The sequence below is a fragment of the Aedes albopictus genome, chromosome 2, assembly GCF_035046485.1.
Source record: "Aedes albopictus strain Foshan chromosome 2, AalbF5, whole genome shotgun sequence".
Classification (NCBI taxonomy): domain Eukaryota; kingdom Metazoa; phylum Arthropoda; class Insecta; order Diptera; family Culicidae; genus Aedes; species Aedes albopictus.
Genome location: NC_085137.1, coordinates 275,130,802 through 275,146,167, shown reverse-complemented (window position 1 = coordinate 275,146,167; position 15,366 = coordinate 275,130,802). Strand labels below are relative to the sequence as shown.

Sequence of the window (15,366 nt, the reverse complement as noted above, 5' to 3'; positions counted from 1 at the left end):
CAAATGTGACTTTTACTGTGCGCGCTGTTTTCAAATTTTCTGTGGGAGTGAGCAGGATAGGGGAAGATTCAAATATTACGTCCATCGTTTTTCGGGATTTATAGACCCCCCCTCCCCCCTCTGTCACGCACTTTTCCTATACCCAATACACGTACCGTCACACTTTTCTAGACCCCCCCCCCTCCCCCAAATCATGGACGTAATTTTTGAACGTTCCCTAGGGCAAATTCGTACAGAGGCTCATATTGCTATACACGGAACCAGAAATCAACCCAAATATAAGTTCTTTTCACTTATATCGGCTCTTCCGTGCGAGAACCCAAATTTGACTATACCGCGTTAAAGCTCTGAGTGGGTAGTTTCCGTTTGATCCCGGCAGAAAATTGCAACCCATCGCAAAGTTCTTTCTACCTAGCGTCGACTTTCGAAGTACCCTACACGCTAAGATCAGTTCAGTAACAAATTTTGAAAACGACGTATAATCAATGGTGTAGCATTGATTATACGTCGTTTTCAAAATTTGCTACTGAGTTTACCTATTTTTCTAAAATATGGGTAAATTTTATTCAAATTTGCGTAAACTTTACGCAAATACGGGTAAATAAAACTCATATTTTGGAAAAGTGCACAACCTCATTTATAGGTAATATTAACCCATATTTGGGTTACAATTACTCAGATGTGTGTCCACATTACCCATATTTGAGTTTTGTTAACCTATATTTGAGTATCATTTACGCATATTTGCGGTTGTGCACTTTTTGGAAAAAAGGTAAACTGATCTAAGCGTGTAGTGGGTTGAAATAAACCCACTTTTGAGTAAACGGCAAATAACCCAAATTTGGCTTCTCGCACGGACATTATCGGCTAGGTAGCTGCTTCTCGCTTTGTTTTTGACAACATTGCGAGCGGGAGAGCTAGAAAACAACCCACTGCTGGGTAAAAAGTTTAAGCGGTTTACTTAATTTTGCGTTCTTTTAACGTATTTTTTAGGTAATCTGTTTTTTCCGTGTAGGGCAGTGCATGAAATTATCTCCTTCTCTTTCGCTCTTACAGAAATTTTGTAAAACAACAAGGCCACGAAACGTCAAAATCCCATACAAAATCAAAACAGTGCAGTGCCCTATTGAGGTGTAGCGATAGGGCACTGCATTGTTTTGATTTTATATGGGATTTTGACGTTTCTTGGCCTTGTTGTTTACAAAATTTCTGTAAGAGTGAAAGAGTAGGAGAGAATTTCATGCAGTGCCCTATAGAGAGCTAGCCTTCTTTTTTACTCCTACGGCGATCTCATATGCCAGTGATGTCACATTTGTCATGTGTAAAGTGTCGCCCACATCACATCGCATCCAGATTCAGTTAACTCTGGCAAGCATCTTCACATATACAAGTTCAATCACGAGCGTGGTGTTGGTGAATTGTATATTTTTTTCGTAGTCAGTCAGTGTACCATCGTCTCAGTCAGTACAGCACAAGTCGGTTCTTCTAGTCGGTCGTCGTTATTGCTTGTTCAAAGTGAGCTGGGGTGGAGAACAAAGTGGACGCCATTGTGGAAATTGCGAAAAATTAAAAGTGAAGTTTAGTATTAGTTGTGTGATTTTAAATGAAGACTGTGCTAAATAAGGTAAGGCAAGCTATTGTATAATGCGTGTATAATGTGATTAAGCAAGAAGATTTGGTTTGTGGCCAAGGCATTTCGCATAGAATTCCAGTGGGGCGTAGGTGTAGTGAAAAATGTGGATGACTGCGCTAGAGTTATACGTTCGAGTTAATAAGATTTGAAAAACAATGCATGAACAATATGACAACAATACATTATCAATGAATCGGAATACCAAGTGCCCTATATAATGCAGAGATTACACGTCCGGGTAATTTTGGAATTGAAAATTCTGGATACTGAAAAGTCCGCCATTTTGTTTTATGTTGGCTTTGTTCATTTTCAGAAAACCATACCTGCCATAATTGTACTTCAGTAAGTGCAACAAGATCGAACTTTCATGTGTATTAGTGTTGATGAATTTGTGGTTCGCTGTGTAGACTGGTGCGAATATTTGTTGTGAAGAAATACGAGTGCACAGTAGTATGTGTGGAGATTACGGATGCGCTGAAAATAGCCTATACACGCCTACACGTATAAGTGCATGGAAAATATGAATCGTGTTGGCGTACTCGTTCCAAATTAGAAGTTCGGGGGTAAATCAACGTGAAGTAGGACCGTAGGATTTTGTGAGGAACTACCAAAGTTTGAAGGGTACCGTACAGTGCAGCATTCGAAAACGTCAGTGGAATGAAGCTGCAACTAAGAAGACAAGAAACTTTTCAACATATGTATTTAGATTAATGCATATTAATTTTATTTACATTAAAGAGAAGAAAAAACAAGTTTTGTGTGTGCTTATAAACAAACGTAGGTGATTTCTGCATTCAGAAAAAATATTAAACTAAATAGTATAAATCCCATACTAAATCATTTTCTCCTGGTTGACCCTAGGCTTCGTTTATATGCAGGCTATACTGGCTCAGTATAACTTTGATTTGAACGTAACCTAGTTAAATTTATGTAGGATAGATGTTTTTGTTTTCTATCTTTAGAAAAAGAAACACATTGGCAGATAGGGAATCGCGCCACTTGGGCGGTGGCTTCTATTGTCGTCTGTTTTCCGCTATAACTCAATCAAATTTGAACCAATTGACACAATTTTTGGAATGCGGTGAGATAGGTATAGTATCTACCCGTGTACACCATTTCAAGTCAATTGGTTCAAACTTGACTGAGTTATAGTGGGAAACAGACGAATATAGAAGCCACCGCCCAAGTAGCGCGATACCCTATAACTCGTTTCATTTATTACGTTTATTAATAAATAAAATTTATTAGATTTTTGTCGGTTTCTCCGGAACGCCTTCCGAGCGGGACATTCTCGGCGCCTTGCACTTCCTTCTTCAGCTGATGATGCATGGATTTTGCCCTCGATTGTTCAATTTCCGGATGTGGGAGGTTCTGCTTCTCAGCACCATCCGACAACGAGCGGTTCACTGAACTCGGGATATTACTCGGATTCCGGTGGAGGCTCATTCACGCAAAAACGGCTACGCTCAAAAATGTGTTCGGCCTGCACATTTTTAGTAAACATCCATGCCGAACAGGGACTGTGTTGGAAACACACATTATTTTTTTTTAAATTGCTCGTACGCTCACATGAGCATGTAGGGTATTGGTTCCCTTATTAAGCAGGTGGATCCCGTTTTCATTCTACGAAAAACAAAGGATTGAAGCACTGTTTCTTTTGTTTCTTGTTTTTATATTTTTTGTTAGAAGTGAGCATGCATGAAAACAAAAAGACCGGAATCAATCGGTGCCGTATTCGTTTGTTTTCGAATAGGATGAATATGGGAGCGTAAGAGTACTGATGGCACACATACCCTTACCCTATTTTGCAATAATTTCGATCATATGGCAACCTCACTGGGTTTATAAACCACCTTCAGATACCGAAAAATATTGATATTTTGCAAAAATGTGAGCGTACGAGCAATTTTAAAAAATGTGTGTTTTTAACACAGTCCTTGTGCGGCATAGGTATTTACTTTTTTTTTGAGAGTTCATTTGGATGCATTTCGCCCCGCGTCGATGCATTTTGCAATGCAAGCCTAAAATAAATTCGGTTTGTTAGGTATCGGCCAATACTGTTCTGGTGCAAACAATTTCCCAATGAAATAATGTAAAATTCACTAGTTTTTTTTTTCGCCAAAAATTGTTGGAAATTTAAGCGGACAAGTCACAACTGGACTGAAAATGCTGGCGGCGATCAAAGCAACTGTTTTTCGACTCTGGCCAAAACATTGGACAATTTTTTTTCGCTTTAATTTGACTTAGTTTAAATTATTAAGTCACAACAGTATACTTTTTATACCAGGATACATTTAAATCGCGTAAATGACAAAAATGACTATATTTTAAACTTAACATGATTTCTACTATTTCAGAGTGTGCAATAAATTCAAGCATAATTTTTCAAAAGGACGTATGTATCTAACTTTTTCACTGACCTGAGTAAATTCATGGACAATGTTGATGACCATTTCACTAGTTTTATATAAAAAGACTTCATAAGTTTCATCGTGCTTTACATCACCAGGGAATGGGAAATAGCATGTATATGTACTAAGTGAGAATTATTATTTCCATATTATTTTCACAATGAATTTTGACAAAAATAGACATACATACACCGGGTTGCTTACAGATACGTCGCTATTGTATGGTGTCAGTTTGATGTATCTGTTGGTTACAACGTTGTAGCGTCACGCTACTCATTCCCATTTTTAACATGCTTTTCCTATGAAAACTAATTGTTCAACAGATTATACTTATTGGAAATTTTACAAGAAATCCGAATATGCAATAATAATAGTATAATAGTTTATTTAATCAATTACGCGAACCTGTTACATTAAATGTTTAGGAGAGGTCAAGGAAACAAACATTTTTGAAGTATTATTGGAACAATATACTTAAGTAGTTAACAATAATATTGTGGATTTACCGGCTACTTGTATTCTACCGGTCGCTTCAGTATGGCCTCCAAAGTAGCCGTTTTATAAAAAGAGTTACTTTAAAATGATTTTAAGCATTTTATTGTATGCGCTATTCCTCGTTGCCACTAGCTACTCAGCGACATCCATTTTTTGACAATCAAGTTGATTTTTATATGGAAACGGCTACTTAAGTAACTAGCTACTTAAGAAAAGGCGTGAAAACGTTGTAACGTCACGGTATAATGTGTCTAATATAAATTTAATCCCACGTAAAACCCTCCTTCAAAAAATGTGTCAAAAAAACAAAATTTGTTTTTTAATTTCTATTTAATGATTAAATGATTAAATTTAATGATTAAATGATTAAATGATTAAATGATTCTATTTCTATTTAATGATTCTATTATATGAAACATGAGAGACGAACACAAAAGAATGTAGCCAAAGCTTTACACTGAAATTTGTGAGTGAAAAAATGGCAAAATTTAAACATAATAAAATCGACACTGATTTTTCATTTGGGCCTAAGTCGAAAATGTAAACAAACGAGATTTTTCGTTATTCCTATCAAGTTTCACGTAATCTATCGATACACTTCCTCACCCACGCCAAAAACCCATTTGACCATGACTTTTTTGATGATTTTTCAAAAGGCCTATGTAAATACATTGTAATTGTAATTGTAATTGTAATTTATTATTCAACGTAAACCTGTCAGTTACATTAACTTTTAACCAAGTCAAGGACTAGAAACACATAGTTCCTTTTGGGCCTAAGTCGAAGTAAAAGGGCCCATGTTAGACTAGTAATCAATTTTACTTAGGCCCTTTGGCACGTTAATCAGATTTTTCATGGTTTTGATTTGAATCTGATCCTTTTGTATAATCACGTAAAATATAAGAAAACTTATGCAAACTAACTTCTTTTTACTCAAAATTAGCTCAATTCAAAAGGGCCTAAGCTGATTCATAGTTGCTCATGTTGGTTTACCCGGGCGCAGCGGATATGTTTAAACTCCCGAACCGATAGAATAACAATAACCGTCCCGGGATTTGCGTGATGGAAGAAATTGAGCCAACAACCGAGCTACGTTGTAACTTCTTTATTGCTCGACGAGCTAGTACGGACTGAACAAATCGACACTGATTTTTCATTTGGGCCTAACTGACATTTTCGAGTTCTCTTCATCGATCCTCTCTTTGTGTTATCACAGAATGTGTATTGAGTTTCCAAAGATTTTTTGATTGAAATGCGAAGCAGACGACTACATATTGCTATAGAAACAAAAAGAATAATGATTTTGTTTGTTTTCATCAAGTTATTAGCGGAAGAGAGAGTCGATGAAGAGAAATCGATCAAGTCAGTTAGGCCCTTATGAAAAATCATTGTCGAAATATACATAATCAAAACAAATCAGCTTTCATGCTTCGTCGACAAACACATACACTCAAACATTTACACTCTTCATCTGTCGTCGTTGCTACCAGGGGGCTGCCACTACTGTTCTCCAACACTCCTCCTTAGTGCAGCCCACTTAACCTTACCAACTGTCGTTAGCACGTCTTCAGTAATATACTCCTCCTGCTTGAAAGCTCCGTTCCTACTGATCCAGATAATACAGACCATTGTATCTCACACCCATGGCAACTACAGTTTCACCATCCATTATGATGCAATCTTTTGAACCAAACCGCACAGTATAGCCCTCCTCGGTAATCCGGCTGACCGACAATACATTAACGGATAACTCCGGAACAAACATCAGCTCCTCGATTTTTATCTCTACCGACGTACCTTTCCGTCCGCGTGTCGTGATCCTTCCTTGTCCGCTTCCTCTGGCCGTTACAGTTTTACCATCTGCTAATATAACCTTTTCAGCACAAGGGTTCCACCAGCCTAAACTATCTGTTGAATTGGTCATGTGCTTCGTACTTCCGGAGTCGATGATCCACTTTTCATCACTTGACTTATGTTTTCCACTCGTCGCCGTGAAACACACTCCATGACAACCGCTACTGCTTCCCGGATCCGGATACTGCAGTGCCATCGATTTTTCTTGGTCATTTTGTTTCTTCTTATTTCTTCCAACCATGCAGCACAGTTTCTCTTCAAATGGCCTACTTGCCCGCAGTAGTAACACGTCCAAACTCTATTAACTCGGTCTTCACATTGAATAGTAGATTTCAAGGCTTTTTCTTCTTCCTGCTTCCGGATTTTTTTTTTTTTTTTATTTGTGAATTTTAACTTAATGCTAATTCTTCACACACCTCCTGCTTCCGGACTTCACACTTCCTTTTCCATTCATCCAGCAGCTTTCCTTTGACGTAATCCAATGTGAGGTCCTCTTCCGGACGACCTTCCAGAGCTGTTACGAGGGGACCATACGATTCAGGCAGGCTCGACAGCATAATCGCCACAACCAAATGCTCCTTCAACGGTTCTCCCATCCTAGTCAAACGGTGTACTAGTTCCGAAGCCTCCACAAGATGATCGGACATGCTTCCATCTTCGTTCATGCGCATTGAACATAATTTCCGTAGGACGTGGATCTTATTGGACAATGATCCTCGCTCGTGGTAGCCGTTGAGCTTGTCCCACATCTCTCGCACTTCCAGCATCCATAATGTGGCTTAATTGGTTGTCCTCCAAAGCTAACCCAATCAGCGCTCGAGCCTTTTCGTCTCTCCTTGTCCAAGCCGAAGTCATATCCGCCGGATCAGGCTTCGGGTCCTTCACCGTCGACCAGATGTCTTCCCTCATGAGCATCAATTCCATTCGAAATCTCCATGTCGGCCAGTTGAAATCATTCAAACGATCGAATGTTATCTTCGTCTCAGTCATGTTCAACACTTTGCGTCAATCACAAATCGTTTCAAAAAATTGCCGTTCTGAACCACTGTGGCACTTCCCCTATCGCTCCTCCGCGAGCAAAAATCGCTCACACTGTCCGTACTGGTTAGTTCAGTTCCGTAGTTGGCCTCACTCTCCCCCAAAAACGACACTTATTCCCTCACTTTTCCCGACAACAAAACTTTCTTCAGCTGCTAAGTCATTACAGCACTGATCCCGCCGGCGGGGAATCAATCAGAACGTTCACATGAACCATAACAACGCAGATCTTTCACACAAAATGCTTCTTCGACAAGAGAACACTTTCACCACAATTTCTTCTCGAAACCGGGGTCCATTACCTGTTGGTTTACCCGGGCGCAGCGGATATGTTTAAACTCCCGAACCGATAGAATAACAATAACCGTCCCGGGATTTGCGTGATGGAAGAAATTGAGCCAACAACCGAGCTACGTTGTAACTTCTTTATTGCTCGACGAGCTAGTACGGACTGAACAAATATACATAATCAAAACAAAATGTGTTGGCAGCTGTTGTAATCCAAAACAAACAGCGTTGCCGAATCGACGTATGTAACTTCCGCTCATCTCTCTGTAGAGGATTTCTACTTGCTACAAAGCTAGATGTTCAAACTTTGTGCGTGACTTCGTTGTGGTTCAAGTTGTTTTGTTTACATTTTCTAACTATGGTAGATTTTTTTTCCAATTTTTTTTTGAAATATTGCCCCGCTATTTTAAATCTGAAATTCATTGCACAAGTGTTACGCTAATCATATCGGCAGAAGTGAAGCAAGAAGCAGCAATGGAAGTTTTTTCGACAAGTTCAGCAACAAAAGTGTCGTCATAAGCATGAGCTTTTGAAAGCAGAATTAATAAATTTTTATCTTTTTACTAAACATACATATGCCGCCAATTTCTCGATATTAAAAATAAATAATTTTTATTTATTTAGTTCCGATTGCAATACCATTCAAACGACGCCTTCTTACGAACGATAAGCATGTTCATTTGGCTCACACTTTGACAGTTCTCTCTGCACGATTGGCTCACAATGGCCGCCTCCGCAGATCTCTATAATGTAGGATTACTAGTTTTGACCATCGTTCAATGCAAGGAGACAATCATAATACAAATAAACAGCTGTGATATTAACGGAAGAGAGAAAAACCAAAGAGAGCCTCTCTTCTTCAGATAAGACTTTTAGACATGTTTGGCCATAGTTGTCATCTGCCCAGCGGTGCTCTGATGCACCAATAAAGTGAAGTTTATGACCAAAGTAAGCGTTGATTTTTTAGTTTTATTCGTGATGTGAATTGTATACACTCATATTGTTATATAAGTATTTTTGTCAAAACCTTTTTAGAGAAAAAAATATAGTTTCTAAATTGTTGAAATTGACATTGAATTATTTTCAGAAAAACATACAATTTTTTATAAGATTTTTACTATTTTCAAGTTACGCATTTTTTGTTTGGATATTGTAAATAACGTAAAAAAAAAGTTGTTTCAGGTATAGTTTGTATAAGTGACATCATATCCTTTGAATATATCACCTCCAAACTTGTGGTGCTCTAGAGCAACCATGGGAAGGAGAGGGTTAAATTGCACTTTAAGAATAATTAGAGTGTCCCAGCCCTTATTCATTTGGATCTCAGTGCAATTGGTACCAGCAGCTCAGATCAATCAGGGAGGAGCAACCATTGACATGTATACTATACATTGTATAGTCAGATATGATGTTTTTTTGTAATGTTCTTTAGTGAAACATATTGAGTTTCTTAGACTTCTTTAGACTTCTGTGATAATTTGAAAATCCACTGAATCATCATTTCCCAGCGACATTTCACATTAATCAAACTGATTTTGTTTACCTGTTGTGCATCCGACGCCCTTTGATGAACTCAACGGAACTTGTGTATGCTAGCTGCTGTGAAGTCGTGTGCAAAATTCGACTGTGGTGATAATGAATTTCGGACGAAAATGGGTGCAAATGTCGCAATATCATCACCTTTTACACTTTAATACGCTTCCACAGGTTCATCATAAACCGAGTGCTGCAAATGGATTATGGCTGATAATATGTTTCGGCATATTTATCAGAAATGCTCGATAAACTTGGAGGGACCGCTGGGGCTCAGTAGATTCTATTACCGTGATATCATCTGGTTCCGGTCGCTTTTTCTGTTCCTGGTTCCATTCAAAACAATTGCTGTGAGCGGAATAGGGAGCCGAAGCGGGCTGATTGGAGTTAGTTGATGTCACGCTATCAAAGAACAGTTCCAGGTCGATGGATTTGAGAAGGTTTTAAGGATCTTCATAAATCATAATGCAAGCATTACCGTAAACGCACCAATTTTGCTTGCGCACTTTTCAAAAAAATCGTCATACATATTGCTAATTCATAATATGAACATTCTTCCTAGAAAGTTTAGTGATTGTGGGCCCACAATGGTGGCATACACGGAAAAACATACTACCTAAAAAATACGTTTAAAGAACGCAAAAATAAGTAAACCGCTTGAACTTTTTGCCCAGCAGTGAGTTGTTTCCTCGCTCTCCCCTTCGCAATGTTGTCAAAATCAAAGCGAGAAGCAGCTACCGTAAAATGGGGTAACTTTGATAGATTTTTAGCGAATTTTCTCAATATTTTTACATTAAACAGTATTTCCCCGAGTTTTATATTTTTAAAACAAGTACTGGGCTATCAGTTATCAATTACAATTAAAAGATTTGATGATCTGAAATATTTTGGATAACTTTTAGTTTTTCATATAACCGAAAATCAGTTTTTCATTTTGGGGTAACTTTGATAATGCCCTAAAAACACATCAAATCTCAAAAAATAATCACAGATTGAAATCTTAGTACCGTCAATGTACCAGTAGCCGCTCGTGTTCCAATAGCCGCTCATCGCCATGAAACTGATGTTTATTGGCATAAATATGTGCAATCCTCCCCGTTTAAATGTAATTCGGCACGCACATTTTGAATATCCGTGATAAAAATATTGTATTTATGGTGGTGAACCTAATTTTTACGCTCGTGAGCGGCTATTGGAACACGAGCGGCTACTGGTACACTGAGGGTAGTATGAACATGATCAGAGAAGGCTTGTGGAATATATTAGAAAGAATTTTTATATCGAAACATTGATTTTTTACCAAATTCTACATATACAAATGAATTTGTGGAGTATTGAGTGCAAAACATAATAAATTTAGCTATCAAAAATCATTATCTTTGCAATAATAAATGCTTAACGGTACATCAACATATGATTACATGCTATCCATGGTTAGTTTGCTTTTTTTGGGTAGTTTTTTTTAATGTTTTATTAACAAATTTTGAACAACACATATTTATCTACATGAAATTAAAAAAAAAAAAATACATGAAATTACAAGGGCATTGCATACTTTTAGGCGTATATCAATGTATGGAGATTAATATCCCAATTTACAAAATTGCTTTCATTTCGCAAAAACACACTTCGCTAAGAGATTCAAGGCCAGATTTGGAATCTACTATGATGAATCTATCGAGAATAAGAGTCCATTCATTGAAAAAATAGTTTAACGAAGTCGTACAGCAGATTGTTTGAAGAGGTTGTTAAATGACAAAAATATCAATTTTTATTTTTTGCCCAAAAAGTTGTATATAAACTAGATTTTAATGAAAATTCATCTAAGATGAGCTTTTATATGTATAGAATTGATTTACGTTTACCTTTTTCTTAACTGGTTGAAGGAATCATAGTTTTAAGATAAATTACACAATGCCTGCCGTACTATCAAAGTTACCCGCATTATCAAAGATACCCCGTTTTACGGTACCTAGCCGATAATGTCCGTGCGAGAAGCCAACTTTGGGTTTTTTGTCGTTTACCCAAAAGCGTGTTCATTTGGGTTGAAATTTAGGGTACTTTCGAAAGTCAACGATGGGTAGAAAGTAGTAATCCTGCATTACAGAGATCTGCGGAGGCGGCCATTGTGAGCCAATCGTGCAGAGAGAACTGTCAAAGTGTGAGCCAAATGAACATGCTTATCGTTCGTAGGAAGGCGTCGTTTGAACGGTATTGCAATAGGAACTAAATGAATAAAAATTATTTATTTTTAATATCGAGAAATTGGCGGCATATGTATGTTTATTAAAAAGATAAAAATTTATTAATTCTGTTTTCAAAAGCTCATGCTTATGACGACACTTTTGTTGCTGAACTTGTCGAAAAAACTTCCATTGCTGCTTCTTGCTTCACTTCTGCCGATATGATTAGCGTAACACTTTTGCAATGAATTTCAGATTTCTTTGATTGCTCCGCTATTTCAACAAAATTTTGGAAAAAAAATCTACCATAGTTAGAAAATGTAAACAAAACAACTTGAAACACAACGAAGTCACGCACAAAGTTTGAACATCTAGCTTTGTAGCAAGTGTTGGCAACTGTTGTAAACAAAACAAACAGCGTTGCCGAATCGACGTGTGCAACTTCCGCTCATCTCTATGTAGAGGATTTCTAGTAGAAAGAACTTTGCGATGGGTTTCAATTTTCTGCCGGGATCAAAAGGAAACTACCCACTCAGAGCTTCAACGCGGTTTAGCCAAATTTGGGTTCTCGCACGGAAGAGCCGATATGAGTGAAAAGAACCTATATTTGGGTTGATTTCTGGTTCCGTGTACGTAAAAAATATGAGTTAAGAAGGAATCGCTCAAGAAACTTCTGATCCAATATTTTGAGACTCAAAACACAAACGAAACCTCTTTGATTGGATTGTTCTCTCTCTCTCTATCTACAGTCCCACGAGTCCCTCTTTCAATGTCAGTTATGCTTTTTCCAAATACGAAGGGTGCAAGAGATTATAAATATATAGGGGGTGCAGTCAACAACGATCGAACATGCGCAACATCGTTTGCAACGAAGCGTACTGTTCTCTTCTTCATGCGATGCACACCCCATCGTCAACAATATTACCCTTCGAAAGCTTGGATGTGGATAAGCTTCAAAACTGCAACGTTCTTGTGACTGACTGTGTTAGAACAGAGGATATCACATTCGTGTTTTGTATCGACTGTACCTATTACCCTAAAGTGCCCCGACGTTGAACAGTGTGTCGAGCACTTTTATTTTGTAACAAATGCTTTTTACGTTACTTATTGCTCAGGCTATTCATGCCAGATGTTCTGAGGGCCGAACAGTTAATAAAAATGATTAAACTTGAACAACATGTGTGTGATTGTATTGGAATCATTCAGTATAGAAATACTCACTTTGGATAGACCAAAGGGGAAATTATGAGCATTGAGATGAAATGAAAGAAATATTAAGTGAGAATATAGCCTACGTCATTTATAAACGCTACCTTTGCACGCATAATTTTATTCATCCCGGCGCGGATGTTCTTGGATAACATAGGGTAAATCGGGTTAATTTGGTCGAATGATGCAGAAAACAACGCACATTCTATGGTCAGAATGATTCTGGATAATACTACACTAGTTGCATAAAAATATCAGCCCAATCGTGTTTATATTCCAAAAAAATATTTTTGAGAAGTGTGTTGTTTTTGCGCCACAAAATGTCAATGTCGCGAGTATTCGTGTGATTAGAAATCCTCTACAATTTACATAGAGATGAGCGGAAGTTACATATGTCGATTTGGCAACGCTGTTTGTTTTGTTTACAACAGCTTCAAACATTTGCCACAAAGCTGGATGTTCAAACTTTTTGCGTGACTTTATTGTGGTGCAAGTTGTTTTGTTTACGTTTGCTAATTATACTCGAACTTTTTCTCCCAAATTTTCAAAAAAAAAAAAAATAACAACGCAATCGAAGAAATCTGAAATGCATTGCAAAGAATGGTCCACTGCACGAATTTATGCTGGCCTGCTTACTTCCACACGAAATTTGACGTTTGAGCGGTGTCGGCACCGCTCAAACGTCAAATTTTCTGTGGGAGTAAGCAGGCCAGCGTAAATTCGTGCAGTGGACCATATCGCGAATCAAATCGGCAGAAGTGAATCAAACAGCAGCAATGAAAGTTTTTTCGAGAAGAGCAGCGACAAAAGTTTCTTCATGAGCATACATACACTGAGGATACTGCAACTCCGAAAATCATACGAATCAACTATGATTTTTTGCCACAAGAATTTCTTGCGAAAATCATAGTTACGAACTATGATTTTGGATTCAAAGCGCCAACTATTATTGTCATATTGTTACTGTATAAATTTCCTAACAATCACGTATGAAAACCATACCGTTAATGTATAAAATCTGAAATTATGTCGTATGACTATCATACATACTTTTATGAAATATTTTACACAAATTAAAAAAATCGCAACCTGGAATCGAACCAGGAACGTCAAGGTTGACGAGTGCGTGCTTTACTCATACGCCTATTGACGCTTCGAAAGTTGACGTGGTTAGAAGCCAATAAAAGGTTCTGTTGCTTTTTAGCAATGGTGTTTCATATAACACATCTTATTATTTTCATACGATGCTTCTTATGAGATTTTTCATACGACAAGTCTTATGGATTTCGCTTTTCAATGTATGAAAAGCATACGAGAACTATGAAATGATGAAAAAAATAAAAATTACTGATTCATAAGATGCAAACTATGAAAAGCATACGAACAGTATCCTCAGTGTACGCTTTTGAAAGCAGAATCAATTAAATATTATCTTCTTACTAAATTTACATGCCATCAAATTCTCGATAAAAAAATAAATATTTGTAATACGTTTATTGTCGATTGCAATACCGTTCCTACAAACGATAAACATGTTCATTTGGCTCACACTTTGGCAGTTCTCTCTGCTCGATTGGCTCACGATGGCCGCCTCCGCACATCTCTATAATGTAGGATTACTACGTGTGGCCAACATCTAGTTTGCCACGCCCTTACAACATCAGTACCGGTCCTACAAGTGTCAAACTAATTTTCATAGCCAAAACGAAACTTCCACAACAACATGTGTATTTCTAAACACCTGTGCTTGTGGTGCCGATAATTACCTAAACATTGCAACTCGAAAGAACAGCCCATGTAGAAAAGAAGGGGAAATCTATGTTGAAAAAGTAAACAGCTGTGATGCCGATAATTTCCTGAAAAGTGCAATTCGAAAGAACAGCCTATGCAGCAAAGAAGGAAACATCTATGTTGAAAATGAAAGCAGTTATAATTCCTATAATTGTACCAATTGCCTAAATTCTAAAAAAGCTTGTTTAAAAAAAGGAACCGTGTTGGGTTTTTGAATGCCGAAAGGAAAACAATGTCACCGCAGACAAACAGACGTAACACTTCGAATATTTTTCGATTCAAATTTTAGTGTCGGAAACAGATTCGCTTAAGGCGAAACTGGAAGCATTTTCTCATTTTTTCGGTTTTTGATTTTTTATTAAATAACGAAGCAATATTTTCAAAATCGGTTTTCGTGCACATGTAGAGTATGGATCAAGGCATCTTCTGAATTTTTTTGAGGTGGAAAATGTTTTCCGTTTTTGTAGAAACCATTTTTATGTGAAATTTTGTTCAAAAATGGTTTCTGCAAAAACGAAAAACATTTTCCACTACAAAAAAAAAATCAGAAGATACCTTGATCCATACTCTACATGTGCACGAAAACCGATTTTGAAAATATTGCTTCGTTATTTAATAAAAAATCAAAAACCAAAAAGTGAGGAAATGCTTCCAGTTTCGCCTTAATTCTAAAAGGACTGAATTTGGCCAACCATCAACTAGGTGGCAGTAGTGTCAAACTCGAACAAAAACGATGCGAGCGCTGCGGATTGGCAGTTGGTCAACCCTCAAATAAACCGTTAAATCGAAGTACGATGGCAATTATCAGAGTGTTACGTTTCCTTCTTCGTTAAAAAAATGTTTGAGTATTTATAAGAATTGTTGGCATTACAACTGCTTATATGTTCATCAACAATTTTCCCTTCTTTTGCATAGGCTGTTCTTTCGAGTT

At 37.4% G+C, this 15,366-nt stretch overlaps 1 protein-coding gene across 1 annotated transcript in view; it reads left to right on the top strand.

Annotated features, from left to right (window-relative positions):
• The first annotated feature begins 1,435 nt into the window (after nt 1-1,435).
• Nucleotides 1,436-15,366, top strand: part of LOC109425229 (protein bric-a-brac 1) — a 63,504-nt gene continuing 49,573 nt past the window's right edge. Inside the window, exon 1 of the mRNA XM_029880304.2 lies at nt 1,436-1,624. The gene's annotated coding sequence lies outside the window, so the exon portion shown is untranslated. The remainder of the gene's footprint in view (nt 1,625-15,366) is intronic.